The 12,372-nt window shown below is 46.9% G+C and overlaps 1 pseudogene; it reads left to right on the top strand.

Annotated features, from left to right (window-relative positions):
- The first annotated feature begins 5,539 nt into the window (after positions 1 to 5,539).
- LOC109766084 (uncharacterized) lies at positions 5,540 to 6,832 on the top strand (annotated as a pseudogene).
- Positions 6,833 to 12,372: the final 5,540 nt, after the last annotated feature.

The raw sequence follows: 12,372 nt of genomic DNA on the forward strand, positions 1-12,372 counted from the left end.
TGCCATGTTTACAACAATTCCATATGATTTTGGTATGATTTGATTAGAACTAACCCGGACTCATGCTGTTTTCAGCAGAACTATAGTGGTGTCGTTTTTTGTGCAGAAATAAAAGTTCTCGGAATGGGCTGAAAATTTACTGTGATTTTTTATGGACCAAAAGAGACCCCGGAAGCACAAGAGTTGGGCCAGAAGAGTCCCGAGGCAACGACAAGGGTGGAGGGCGCGCCCCCTTGTCTTGTCGCTGCCTCGTGGACCCCCTTGATGTGAGACCGACGCCAAAAATTCCTATAAATCACAAACCCCCAGAAAGAGACCTAGATCGGGAGTTCCACCGTCGTAAGCCTCTGTAGCCACCAAAAACCAATCGGGAGCCCGTTCCGGCACATTGCCGGAGGGGGAAACCATCACCGGAGGCCATCTTCATCATCCCGGCGGTCTCCATGACGAGGAGGGAGTAGTTCACCCTCGGGGCTGAGGGTATGTACCAGTAGCTATGTGTTTGATCTCTTTCTCTCTCGTGTTCTTGATTTGGCACGATCTTGATGTACCGCGAGCTTTGTTATTTTAGTTGGATCCTATGGTGTTTCTCCCCCTCTACCTTCTTGTGATGAATTGAGTTTTACCTTTGAGGTTTCACTATTATTGGATTGAATACTATTATGGATTTGAGAACACTTGATGTATGTCTTGCGTGGGCTACCCTGGTGACAATGGGGTGTTCTATTGATTCACTTGATGTATGTTTTGGCACTCAACTCGTGGATTCCCAAGGTGACATTGGGGTAATCTATGCGTAGGGGTTGATGCATGTTTTCGTCCTTGTTTCTCCGGTAGAAATCTTTGGGCACTCTTTGAGGTTCTTTGTGTTGGATTGAATATTATGAATATGAAGTTGTTTGATGCATATCGTATAATTGACCAATGGATACTTGTGGTGACATTGGAGTATCTAGGTGACATTAGGGCTGATTGATGTGTATCATATGGTGTTATTTTACTACGAACCCTAGGGCTGTTTGTGACACTTATAGGAATAGCTCAATGGATTGATCGGAAATAATAACTTTGAGGTGGTTTCGTACCCTACAAACAATTTCGTCTTATGTTCTCCGCGATAGGAACTTTGGAGTGACTTTTGTCGCACGTTAGGGGATTGCCATATGATCTAATTATGTTATCATGTTGAGAGAACTTGCACTAGTGAAAGTATGAACCCTAGGCCTTGTTTCCAAGCATTGCAATACCGTTTTTGCTCACTTTTACCACTTGCTACCTTGCTGTTTTTATATTTTCATATTACAAAAACCTATATCTACTATCCATATTACGCTTGTATCACCATATCTTCGCTGAACTAGTGCACCTATACAATTTACCATTGTATTGGATGTGTTCGGGACACAAGAGACTCTTTGTTATTTGGTTGCAGGGTTGTTTGAGAGAGACCATCTTCATCCTACGCCTCCCACGAATTGATAAACCTTAGGTCATCCACTTGAGGGAAATTTGCTACCGCCCTACAAAACCCCACGCTTGGAGGCCCAACACGAGTCTACAAGAAGAAGGTTGCGTAGTAGACATCACAGGGTTTGAAGGCGGCGGTGTCGAAGGGGGCACCGAGTGCGTCGAGGGCGGCCTATAGATGGGGTTTTTGCCGCGGTAGTTGGGACTGGGGTGCCATCCTGGAGGTGGCTGCATGGATGGCGTCGGGGGCGGCGTGGCGGCAGGAGCTGGCGGGGGAGGCACTGATGGAGACGGCGTAGGAGGACGAGCCGCAGCATGGGAGACTCGTGGGCGAGAGTCCTTGCGAGCTTGAGTGTCCGCCGCGATCTGCAACATGGAGCGGACTTCGGCGAAGGTTGGAGGAGGCCGCATCATGGGGATGATGGAGGCCTGCTTGTCGAAATCCTTTCTCAACCCGACGACGATGATGTTGATGAGCTATGTGTCACTGACGGGATCATCGAGTTCGCGAAGCTCGTCGCCGATGGCCTTGACACGCTGATAGAAAAGATTTACCGGGGCATCGCCTTGGGTCAGGTTACGAAGCTCGGTGTGCAGAGCGTTTTTCCGAGCGTCGTTGTTGCTCTGAAAAAGCTGGCGAAGAGAGCCCCAGATGTTGGCGGCGGTGGCGCCGTCGTGATCAAGCATGTTGAAGATCTCGGTGGTGATGTGGGTGTAGAACCACTGAACAATCGCGAGATCGTCTTTCACCCATTGAGGATCATGAGGGCAAGGAGGACTGTTGGTGGTGACGTGAGAACGGAGGTTGCGGCGTCCCAGGTGTAGATCAAAGAGGTGGCGCCAATGATAATAGTTGTGGGCGGCGAGGTCGAGGATGATGGGGATGAAAGGGCTGACATCGGTGATGGTGTCGGCGAGCGACATGGGTGCAGCCAGAAGAGTAGTAGGAGGTGTTGGTGGTGCTAGGGAAAGAGTATAGGAAGAAGAGGCCACCGCGGTGGCGACTCTGGCGATGATAGCAGCCCGGCGCTCGAAGTAGCTGGGCGGCGACGGCGGTGGTGGGGTAGGTGGAGCCATACTCTAAACCCTAGGATCGAAAAACGGATACCATGATAGATGAATAAAACTATTGTTTGTATTATGTTTAGCACAGGGTACATGGCTATATATATATTGATACAAACCGACTTAGACTAGATATTACAAACCGACTTGGACTAGAAAACTTGTGATTCAAGGAATAGTCTAATAGTTTCGGTGTATCAGGCACCTTAGATGGCATGGGGTTCTCCTAGGTCGAGGTTCCCTTGACACTGCTGGAGCATCCTAGGTCTAATCCTCCCATAGAAGGCCTCGCTTCTTCTCTCCCGAAGTGGCAGGGTGCAACCATTTTAGGCGGAGTTGTTTATCCACATGTTTTTTTAGTGTGTGTCTATCCATTGAGTTCGTTGCATCATCAACGTGGATTGGCCCTCAGCGTAGTTCAGTTGGACATGTTTAGCTAATTATATCAGGTTTCATATGTTTCCTTAATCAGCCAGCCAATTATTTCCACTACTAAATGAACAACATAACTCCTCGTGGGTGCTTGAAACATCTTAGTTGTTACATGTTCTTTTTTTTTAATTAGTTGTTACATGTTCTTGAGGTAAACAAGAATGTCTCATTGTAAACAGAATGTTATTACCAGCTGAATAAACAACCTAAATGCTAACGATCTGACATCAATTTTTTAGCCATTTCTAGCTAATGCCGCCAGGCACTTTGGATCTAGCACATGAATCCTAAAGCATTCACTCCCACAAACTCCTCTGGGCGGAACTGCAAGCTAACGACACTAAATGGTTCGCCGGATGACAATGTGGGAGAGCACATTTGGGATGGCAGTGTCTGGTTTAAGAGCATGGCATTTTTCACCTTTTCTGTTGATTTACCATTGCAATTCCCTTCAACCAAGATGGTAAATCCTGATCATGGTTATTGTCACCATTTTTTAGGCTGACAATTCTCCATGCTATAATCATGGCAAAGACCTGAAAACACGTGGTAATTATTCTGCTGCAGCATGACAATCTTTTTATACAACTTGGCAATTTCTTATGCAACATCATGAAAAATTTATCTGTTTTATGACAAGTCTAGAGCATTCTATGGGAGTGGGTTTTTTAATTGAGGGAATGAAAATGTTCGTTCATTTCTAACTGAGTGGGGGACGATAGTTCGCTCGAATGACTTCTCTAAGCTGCCATCAACACTTTATTCACGTCCATAAATAATCAGTCTTGGCTTGCACTCAAGAATGCAAAGCTCTAATGAGTACTTCCTCCGTCCCAAAATAAGTGTCTTGAGTTTAGTATAAATTTGTACTAGAGCTAGTACAAAGTTGAGACACTTATTTTAGGACGGAGGGAGTACTAGAAAGTACAACTATCTAGTACTCATTCTGTAAACTAATATAAAAATGTTTAGATCATTAAAGTAGTAATTTAAACACTCTTATATTAGTTTTAGTAATTTAGATCACTAAAATAGTAATCTAAATACTTTTATACTCCCTCCGTTCCAAAATAGATGACCCAACTTTATACTAACTTTGTACTAAAGTTAGTATAAAATTGAGTCATTTATTTTGAAACGGAGGGAGTACTAGTTTTAGTAATCTAAATACTCTTATACTAGTTTACAGAGGGAGTAACAGACTAAAGAGAACTAGTAAGCCGTTCCTTGGACGGTGGTTGGTTCTTCCTCGAAGTGTTGACCAAGGTACAGACTTTGATATAAAATTAGGTAACGGATCTTACTTAATTTCAACTCTTATAATAGCACATGATGAGCAAAGCACACAGCACACAGACGTACAAGCCTTTTTATATGCTTTGACTGCTGAGTGTGGAGCAAGAATATGTTGTTTGTAGCAGGTGATGTCAGCGGCCGAAGTGTGCACTGTTCTTCTCTCTCGCTCGCTTTTACAACTGAAATAATACAGGGTGGGATCCGAATTTCACGTCTCAATTATTGGAAGCGAATGAAGTCGTTGGTGTACATCTGCGTGATGTATATATTAATACGTGCAGTGCACCTCTCGAACTCGTCTATGCTGCTAGGCCGGTTCTGACGAGCGTCATAAACAATTTTCATTTTAATTCATCTGATGCAAAAGAAGTCTCACTGCGCCTCCTTGCCCTGGCACAGGACGCATGGGTTCGTGCTGGACCACTGCCAATTATGCATACCACGTCTAAAAAAAACGGTGCGCTAAAGTTGGAGGTAGCTGGAGCTTATAATTTTTGTTGCAGGGTAGACTGGCACCGGATCTATTTAGCGGAGACTGGTACCGGATCTAGCATTAATCTTACAGATAAGTTAGTAGTGTAGGCCAATGAAAGGAGACGCACTATGTTCGTTATCTTTTCGAATGGGGCACAAATGAAAGCTCTCACAGTCACAGGAGCAAACGACCATGAAAAGGATCGTTGGCAGCAACAACAAAATAACGACCATGAAAAGGATCGGGATCGAAAGCGCACGTCTCTCTCACCGAAAGCTCGAGCACCGTGAACTGTGGGCGCTCGTGGATCAGTGGGCATAGGAATTCAGAGCCCTCACTCCTCCCAGCTAGTAGCAGTCCCAGTTGCTTGCCATGGTTTATATCCTATGGAAAAGCAGCCTGCTCACTTGGAATGGAACCCGAACGAAAAAGCCATCATCACTTACGGCCACTGAGTGGCGGCACAGCTATCTATAGCTTCGTTCGTTCGTAACAAGTACGCACGCGCGGTACGAGACGAGCTAGCGATGGAAGTAGCGGAACGGCCCGGCTTTGATTTCTAGCGCAACCAGATTGAACGGTTTCGGCTCGCCGCGCGGAGGCCCAGCTCAGCTCGGGCCACCGGTGGATGGATCCGTCCCCTCTTTTGCCCGCCCCCATGCATGCCGTCACGGCGACGTGCGGCCTAACGAACCACGGCCCCTCGCGCGCCTTGACAAAGCACTTGGCATGCAACAGTGGACTTCTCTAGCTATAAATACGCGCCAGATCCTCTCTTCCTCTCACTCATTCAGACCCATCCCAGCCAAAAGCACCTGGCCATCAGCGTTCCTTCTCCTAGCTTTGTCTCAGTTGTCTTCCGGTCTTCTGCTCTGCTCTTTGGACTAATGGCCCATGGGAAGAGGTCTAGGCAGCAGGCCGAGTCGACCTCGGTCAGCCTGCTGGACCTGGACAGCGGCGACATGGCGCGCATCCTGCTGCTCTTCTCCGGCCACCACCAGCACCACGCCCACTACGGGCCTTCGTCGCCTGAGAGGGTGTTCGAGTGCAAGACCTGCAACCGGCGGTTCCCGTCCTTCCAGGCGCTCGGTGGGCACCGCGCCAGCCACAAGAAGCCGCGCCTGGCGGACGGCGCCGGCGCCGAGCCGCCCAAGCCCAAGGTGCACGGCTGCTCCATCTGCGGGCTCGAGTTCGCCGTCGGCCAGGCGCTCGGCGGCCACATGCGCCGCCACCGCGCTGTCGCGGCGGCAGGGCCCGGCGTCGGGCTTGGGCTCAGCCTCGGCCTCGGTCTCGGGCCGAACGAGGACGGCAACAAGAAGGCGGCGGCGGCGGCCGAGCTGGCGCTCGACCTGAACGAGCCGGCACTGGAGGAGGAGCCGGCCGATCGCGCCATGCTTGGGCTCGCCGTGGGATTCCGGCCCCGTGGTGGTTGACTTTCGACGTTAGGTTGAACAGAAGAAATTTGCGTCTGAACCATACAAAATTTTTGTAGTTCAATACTATTTGCATTGAGCTGCTCGAGAAGTCAACGACCCTTGGAACATTAGAAATGCTGGCTCGCGTATAGTATAACATTTCTAAAGTCTCAGGGGCAGGGGCTCTATATTTACAAGGTTTGACTTCTGGCGGTATTTGTAGTACTAGACGGGTTTTTCTCTTCTGCTCCCCCTTTTTCCACGGGGAGTTCAGTTTTTTTATGCTCCTTGGCCTTGAGGCATATCTACTACGGAGTACGTATGAATATGGTTGTAAACCTCTCGAATTACGCGAATATTATACAAGGATTTATTCCCAAGTCGTGCGGGCTATTTGTGGGTTCTTTGAAATCAAGCTTTATTTAAATCTGTTCTCATGGATAAGAATAGTAGCCGCACAGGAAGGGTTTCACATGTTTTTTGTTTTGAAGCCGCTTGGATTAAACAACGCCCACACTCGAAATGGGACGTCGCCGGCGAGGGCCTGTCAGGTCCTTGTCGGAGGCGAGAACGATTCGGTTCGTCGTGATGTCGCCGATGAACGAGGGGCTGGGTTGAGAAGGAGATGGACTTGCTGGGAAGGGATGGTTGGAAGAGGAAGAAGAGCTGTTGGCTAGAAAAATCGACCGACACGAAAAAATTTATCGTACGACTTACAAAATCAATCCCTAAATTGCAGCATGCGTGTTTGCTCGCATGCCAAAACACTAGATTGTCCTTTTTGGTTTAAGACATACAGATTTGAGCGACGCTCGTCTACAGACTAGAAGTTGTCGCGCGCTTTACCGTGCCGTTCTTTGTTCATTCGGTTCATTTTCTTGTGGAATTATCATTGCTGATCACTAGGTTGTGAACTTTAGTTAAGCTGGACTCGTGCTTTTCCTTGTGACAATGTCATCCTTAGCTTTTATTGGATGCGGGATTCAGACATAAAGGAAAAGGCGGTGCTTATTGCTGAGTAAATAGGCAATTTTTTGACTAAATTAATCGAAGTATAAATCGCGAACATGGCATTGACAAAATTACTGACATACTGATTATGAACCAGACTAGCATGTACTCCCTCCGTCCGAAAATACTTGTTATCAAAATGGATAAAAAGGAATGTATCTAGAACTAAAATACATCTAGATACATCCCCTTTTATTTATTTTGATGACAACTATTTTCGGACGGAGGGAGTACTAAGCATATAGTAGAAACATCTACACACATAGCTAGTACTGCTAAGACAGAAATAAGCAGGAGAAGGATAAACATATTATACCCTCCGATAGGCCAGGCAGAGGCCGCAGCGGCGGCAGTTGCAGCAGCACCCTCGGTAGCCTTCTTCTCGGCTTCAAGCTTCTTGGCGGTGGCACGTTCAGCGTCGCTGGACATGGTGATGATGAATGCGACGCAGACGTAGAGGAAGAAGTCAAATGGCGGCGAGCAGTCGCATAGGAGACGCTCCCCAAAAACCTAATCGCCCCTCTCTCAGGATCCAGAGAGGTGGGGTTTCGGAGGCCCGCTCTCTCATCAACCGTGTACGTGGTGGATGGGATGGGATCATCAGCGGCAGCAGTAGTAAAAGGACGCAATGGGCGTATTGGTAGATGCGATCTATTTCGTGTGACGGCTAGGGTTGGCAGACGCATCACATATCTAGGTAGGTGTGAGCTCGGCTCGGCTCATTCGCGCAACCCACGACGCGGTGTGACGAGGCGGGCGGCGGAGGAGGAGCGCGCGGGAACTACTTCTGTTCTCAAACTCCAATAGCATGTGGAAGAGAATCCCTTATAAGGAGATCCATCTCCTCTCCAACTAGCAAGGTCGGACTAAACTTTCAACCACACACATTGCCATATACTCCCTTCATTCCTTTATATAAGGTGTATTTGTTTTTTCAAAAGTCAAACGAGTGCTTGTGTGACCGAGTTTTTAGAAAAATATATCAATATCCACAATGACAAATTTATATCATTTGATCCATCATGAAAAGTAGTTTCATATTTTATATATTAGGCATTGCAGATGTTATTATTTTACTCTATAATCTTGGTCTAACATTTAAAAGGTTGACTTGCACGAAAATCAATACACTTTATATTCTAGAACGGAGGGAGTATCTCACATGGTCCCTTAGAGATTTTTCTAAATTTGTTAGATGGCCCCAAGGTCCATCCTAATATTTCAACATTTATTGCACACGATGTGTGTTTTTAGGTGAAAATCAAGTGCGCGCCAACCAGAGGCAAGTAACCACACCCCGAACAATGCATAATGTATTAGTGTTTGTTGGAAATATGCTTTGCCTTCGGGAGTAAGAACAGATTTTCTTTCGGGGCGCGGCTCATCAGGGTAGTAGACAGAGGTAGCCTCAGTTTCATCCACTTCATCGAGGAAGATCATATTTGTTGAAGAACATCTATGTGGCAGCACTGGAGTTTGTCTTCGCAGCCGAGGAACTTTAAATAAGTCCAGGTAATCATAATTTTTGTCAATTCCCTTGGCATGAAGCTGATCTCGCGTATAGTGCTTCCGAAGAAGAGTCTAGTTGCGCTTCTTTTCTTCCTTCGCTAAAAGCAGGGTTTGGTTATATAGACGATTTATTTCAATCATTGTATGAACTTTCTCCTTGCGATCCAATTTGATGTGCCTCTCAAGAGTTTGAGTACGAAGGCAAATCTCATACAACGAAGGATTTTCATCCTTTAGGATTTTAACTGCAGCCTGTTTGTCCTTTGGTGCTTGAGCTGGCTCATTTCCTTCAGCAACAACATGAGCTTTGCATTTGCCATTGTCCTTGACAATCCGAAGAGTGTTACGAACAGGAGGAATGTAGACTTTCAGAACATTTGGGCAAAAACACTTCTTCCCAGTTATCTGCTCGATTGCATACTGAACCCATGGAGCGTATGGTTTCAAGGTGTAATGACTCGATTCCGAAAAGGATCCAAGTCCATGTGCTTAATGTGCCAACCTTGGATTGGTATGCTATGAAGGAAATATGCCCTAGAGGCAATAATAAAGTTGTTATTTATATTTTCTTATATCATGATAAATGTTTATTATTCATGCTAGATTTGTATTAACCGGAAACTTAGTACATGTGTGAATACATAGACAAACAGAGTGTCACTAGTATGCCTCTACTTGACTAGCTCGTTAATCAAAGATGGTTAACTTTCCTAGACATAGACATGAGTTGTCATTTGATGAACGAGATCACATCATTAGAGAATGATGTGATTGACTTGACCCATCCGTTAGCTTAGCACTATGATCGTTTAGTTTATTGCTATTGCTTTCTTCATAACTTATACATGTTCCTATGACTATGGGATTATGCAACTCCCGAATACCGGAGGAACACTTAGTGTGCTATCAAACGTCACAACGTAACTGGGTGATTATAAAGATGCTCTACAGGTGTCTCCGATGGTGTTTGTTGAGTTGGCATAGATCGAGATTAGGACTTGTCACTCCGATTGTCGGAGAGGTATCTCTGGACCCTTTCGGTAATGCACATCACTATAAGCCTTGCAAGCAATGTGACTAATGAGTTAGTTACGGGATGATGCATTACGGAGCGAGTAAAGAGACTTGTCGGTAACGAGATTGAACTAGGTATGATGATACCGACGATCGAATCTCGGGCAAGTAACATACCGATGACAAAGGGAACAACGTATGTTGTTATGCGGTTTGACCGATAAAGATCTTTGTAGAATATGTAGGAACCAATATGAGCATCTAGGTTCCGCTATTGGTTATTGACCGGAAGTGAGTCTCGGTCATGTCTACATAGTTCTCGAACCCATAGGGTCCGCACGCTTAACGTTCGATGACGATCGGTATTATGAGTTTATGTGTTTTGATGTACCAAAGGTAGTTCGGAGTCCCGGATGAGATCATGGACATGACAAGGAGTCTCGAAATGGTCGAGACATAAAGATTGATATATTGGATGACTATATTCGGACACCGGAATGGTTCCGAGGTGTGTCGGATATTTACCGGAGTACCGGGGGGTTACCTGAACCCCCCGGGAGGTCAATGGGCCTTCATGGGCCTTAGTGGAAGAGAGGAGGGGGTGGCCAAGTGGTGGGGCGCGCCCCCCCAAGCCCAATCCGAATTGGGGAGGGCCCCCCCTTTCCTTTCTCTCCCTCTTCCCTTCCTCCCCCCTCCTAGTTGGACTAGGAAAGGGGGGAAACCTACTCCTAGTAGGAGTAAGAATCCCCCTTGGGGCACGCCCTAGGAGGCCGGCCATCCCCCTCCTCCACTCCTTTATATACGGGGGAGGGGGCACCCCATAGACACACAAGTTAATTCTTAGCCGTGCGCGGTGCCCCCCTCCACATATTTCCACCTCGGTCATATTGTCGTAGTGCTTAGGCGAAGCCCTGCGTCGGTAACTTCATCATCACCGTCAACATGCCGTCGTGGTGACGAAACTCTCCCTCGACCTCAGCTGGATCTAGAAGTTTGAGGGACGTCACCGAGCTAAACGTGTGCAGATCCCGGAGGTGCCGTGCGTTCGGTACTTGATCGGTTGGATCGCGAAGACGTTCGACTACATCAACCGTGTTACTTAACGCTTCTGCTTTCGGTCTACGAGGGTACGTGGACACACTCTCCCCGCTCGTTGCTATGCTTCTCCTAGATAGATCTTGCCTTATCGTAGGAATTGTTTTGAAATACTACGTTTCCCAACATGCTAGCACACACAATACTCGATGAAATAACAGAAAATCACATGTATAAAATAACGTAAATACCATTACCTTAATCCATACAGCGGAAATATCAACAAAGGTTGCGGAGTCCCCATCAACACCAACGCAAAGTTAAGTGTAGACAATGTAACCCTATCGTATCACTTACTCGTCATATAAATCCTGCAACATGAGACGTTGCGGCCGTGTAGGTCAGTATGTTGAATGTACTGGCAAGTCACACCACAAGAGAGTATGAAAGTCCTACTTCTACATGCAATTTGGCTGGTGGAAGGTTCTAAGTTTAATTTGCATAAAGCTGATTTTGTTCCTATCATAAAAAAGAATATCAAATCATTACTACAAAGCTTATCATAATATGATCGAGATGGTTCCTCCACTAAAACTATCCCCAAATTAATTAAAACATGTTAAATTAGTTAAATGTGATGAGATCGCTCAAATTCCCAATTTTTAGATGCTCAAATTGTCCATAACCGGGGACACGGCTAATCGATTAGTTTGACACTCTGCAGAGGTTTGCGCACTTTTCCCTACAAGACTCGATCACCTCCTTAGTCGTCCTCGCACTGCCTAGTGTTTGAGAACCGAAAGATCGAGGCATAGTCTTTCAGAAGCATTTCCTCTTAACCCCAGTAGACCGGTACACCTACATCACTACAAAAAAAGACACATCCATGACATTTTGGGCCGAACGAAATTTTTTTTGTCATACTTATGACACTTCTATGATGATAATTGTGACAAAACCCGGTATCATCATAGATGTGGTGGGCTCCTACTTCTATGACAAAAAATCATGACAGAAAATGGGCTTTTCGTCCTGGGCGGGCCGGAGACGCAGCTGCATGACATTCTTTGGGCCGTCCATGATGGAAAAAACCGTGGTAGAAGCCAGGGCGAGGAAAATATCGGGGAGTTCCCGGTTACGGCGGCTGGTCGGGGGCTGAGCGATGCGCGTTTCTCTCGTACGTACGCGCGTGTGTGCGAGGCGTTGGGCTCTAACTGAACCCGAGCGAGGCTTTGGGCTCTAACTGAACCCGAGCGATTGCACTGCAGGCTAAGCGTTACTGAACCCGAGCGATCGATCGATCCCTTGCTGTTAACTGAACCCAGAGTGATTCCTTCGCTACTGCTGCTAACTAAAGCCGATCGACCACTACTGGCTCCTTCCCTGGATGAACAGTGAGCGTTGTTGAGGGGGTTTGGATGAACAGTTCCTGGTGGGTGTTGGATGAACAGGAACCCGTGGTAGTAGAGGCCGTTGCCGCTGGATGAACAGTACCCCGATCGATCGAGCCGGTGGATGAACAGGACCCCATGGAGGGCTGGTTGAACAGTAGCCGGTGGAGGGCTGGTTGAACAGTAGCCCGTGGAGGGGTGGTTGAACAGGACCCCGTGGATAGGGCTGGTTGAACAGTAGCCGATGGAGGAGCGCGCGGTG

Source organism: Aegilops tauschii, chromosome 4, assembly GCF_002575655.3.
Source record: "Aegilops tauschii subsp. strangulata cultivar AL8/78 chromosome 4, Aet v6.0, whole genome shotgun sequence".
NCBI classification, from domain to species: domain Eukaryota; kingdom Viridiplantae; phylum Streptophyta; class Magnoliopsida; order Poales; family Poaceae; genus Aegilops; species Aegilops tauschii.